Source organism: Aplidium turbinatum, chromosome 12 (assembly GCF_918807975.1).
Source record: "Aplidium turbinatum chromosome 12, kaAplTurb1.1, whole genome shotgun sequence".
Taxonomy (NCBI): Eukaryota; Metazoa; Chordata; class Ascidiacea; order Aplousobranchia; family Polyclinidae; genus Aplidium; species Aplidium turbinatum.
In genome coordinates this window covers 24,324,306-24,327,615 of record NC_137483.1, presented here as the reverse complement: position 1 = coordinate 24,327,615, position 3,310 = coordinate 24,324,306, and positions in this window count along the sequence as shown.

Below are 3,310 nucleotides of genomic sequence, written 5' to 3'. Positions count from 1 at the left end.
ACGCAGGCCCGGTCACCGAGATTGACAGAGTGGAGTTTCCGATTGTTGAAGTCTTGTCGGGGAATTATATTAGGTGCCATAATGGATAGTTGTCCTGAAATGGATTGCGCAAGCGTACACCTCGAGAGTCGAACCATCGCCGCTTGATCTTTGAGTCGGGTGCTTAACCACTTAGCGTGTTCACAAAAGCATCTTTCAACGTTCTTCAATAACTTCCCTTGCTTCAAGTGTGATGCTTTAAAGACCCTTGCCTGTAAACCTTGGGTCCACAAGAGACCTTACTAAAATAAGATAATTTTAAATGGATAGTCAGTAGGTCCAATTGTCCATTGTGATCAAAATCTTTAAATTAAAAATTGCTAACCAAATAAAAAGCAATCGGATAGAGAACGTGACATATCAGATCAGAAAAGAATCGGAGGTTGAAATTTGTTGTTGAAGTTGTGAAAATCCACATCTGTTGCTTCTAAAATAAAATAATAAGAAATGAGGTCATCGACAATTTTAAGCGTTGCCTACGCAATCTGCTTAGTCGTCATCATCAGATGGCGCTTTCATGACACGAAACACGCGGGAAACTGCGTCATAATCCCTTTTCTTCAGTCGGCTTGAAACAAATATATCGCGCATGTTGCTATGTTAAATCTAAGGATAAAAATAAACTACGAGAAAAGAAGTGATCGGTCAGAACAGGACAGCTTTGTATGATGGATTAATGCTATAGGTTGGCCGTTAATTTAGTTATCTTTGCATTGGGTTGAAGTGGGGCAGCGACAAACAAAGTCCTTCTAACAAAAGACACCGAGACTTGTGGCCGCTGACAGGAAGTATTGAAATTAGAATAAAGACAAGTACAACAATGATGGATTATGCCGCAAAATTGAGGCACCAATCCATCGGAGGTGTGACCCACAATAAATATCAACAGGTTCTCATGCGAGGGATTCAACGTGTAGGCAAGATACAGGCATTTCTGAACAAAAGGAAGAAACGTTCAGTGGCAGTAACAGAGTAGCCCACCTGCAGAGTCATTCATACTATTACTGGTGTTTCAGTCACAGTCATTTCCAAACCCATTCCTCAATTCTAGAAAATTCTGGTAAAAGAACACAAATATTTTTAAAGATAAAGGTTTCGTGCGTTAAGGATAATGAAGAAAACACATGATATTGCGATAATGTGAAAAGCTAAATCATCACTTTCTTACCTTGTGGTTGTTAATCCAGTTTGTTATCGCGTTTCGTTAAAGTAAAGTTAAAGTAAAGACAGGAGTTTGGCACCAATAAAAGATGGCAAAACCAAAAGGTTTAAAATACCGTATGCATAGATAAAACAGTGTTTGAAAATTAATATTTTAAATTTGCACAGCCACCAAACCTAATTGTAGCTAAACTCCATTTTGACATCAATGAAAGACGCTGCAACGATATGAAAAAATGTTTGCAAAAGAAAGTTCAAAATTGAACTAATGTAACATACAAGAGAAAGCGGGAGAAGAAAATTTGCTTTTCACAAAAATGTTTTTTTCTTTTCAAATTTTTTCGATTTTATGTCTAGCCACCTGCAATTTCCAAATTCGTCTATTGGCTAATGCAAATTTGATTGTAGCCTACCCCACTCGCGTTGCCGTTGTATCTGGCAGCAAAATGTTAGCATCTAATTAATTTACCTTCTCTGGATGAATTCAATGTCCTTTATGTCATTCTTTGGGAAAAATAGAAAACACTGAATCGGTTGCGTGCGTGTATCACCCATGATGACATAGGAGTGCAAATAAGGGCAGGAATTTCTGAGAGGGGGTGGAAGTCAGGCAACTTTTTCCTTAGCATAACATTGTAAAGGAAAACGAGCAGTTCTTTTTTTTGTACTTTTAGGAGAGGCCTGTTTTTATTAGAAAAATATAAATGTAGGCTACAAACTTAAAAATATAAGCAGTACAAATAAATCAAGTGATCTTGGATTTTTCCCAAATATAGCCTACAGCAGGGGTCACCAACCTTTTTTGTATGCGGGCCACTTTGGCACTTAGAAGAGCTGTGGCGGGCCGCACTGATAAAATTTTCGGTAGGTTGACTTTTATGCTAGAAAAGAATGCATTTCGTACCCAGTATCTGGAGTCGCATATATCTATGCGTCAGGAGTCGCCCATATCTATGTGCTGTTCACTTGACTTTATATCTAGTGCTGAAAGCATCAGCATTGAATGGTGCACACTGGAACTGTGGCTCAAACTCAAAACCCATAGTGGCGCACACTATCATGTCATGCGTTTTCGTTAGAAATTTAAATCTTAACTTATGACATTTCAATGAGTCATAACATCAAAAGTGGGAACTTTTGGACCACAGTTCTTTTGTAAAAGTGATTCAGCATAAAATTATTTTTCGAATGAGGTATAAAACTTCAATTTTAGACGATTTCGAATTTTTGGCCTATGAGAGCTGCGGCCATTATGGAAAAATGGCCAAAAATCACTATTCCCAAGGGGGAATCATGGGGTTTTTTTGGTGACTCCACATCACCAATAGAACCATCTGGCAAAGTTTCAGCTTGGTATTATTTTTTTCCGGGTTTGACCATTTTTTTAAGTTCAGCGACTGGACTATTACAGGACATTTACAAACTTAAAATAAGCAACCCTATGCTCACAGACATTTTCGAAATACGAAAACAGACGTTTTAATCAACCACTGGGACAATGTGGCTGGACATCGCATTGGAATAACTTTAAGCGACTCCCACCTAGAACTACAATCTGATTGGTCGGTCGGTGGAATCGTATGCAAAGCGAAAATATGCTTCCCGGAAAGTATTTTTTGCCTTCGTGCTCTTTAACTCCTCAAGAAAAGTAATTTTGGTTATACTTGTACGCTGATACCTTCCGCGGGCCGCACATTCGCCAGTTGGTGACCTCTGGCCCACAGTAAGCTTAGGCTACTTTATATAAATTTGAAATATTGTAATAAGTTGCCCCAGTGTTGCCTGAATCGTTGTTTCCGATATCATTGGGCTAAAACGGATTTCTCATCTGTTGTGACAGATAAGGCACAATAAAATCATTTTCGATACTTCAGTGTTCTCAACAGAGATTTTCCGGTAAGCGTATACAACAATTCTATGTTTTCCATTGGATACTTCTCATACCACAAACACTTAAAGTAGCGGTTGAGGTTTAGAAATTCGAAAATAGCCTACTACCGGTAGGTACATGATTTTCTCGAACAGCTTACAGAACCCTCCACAAAGCGTCGTATCCTATGAATCACTTTGGAGGAGGCTACATTTTTCGCTGCAAGGACTTCATCTTCCT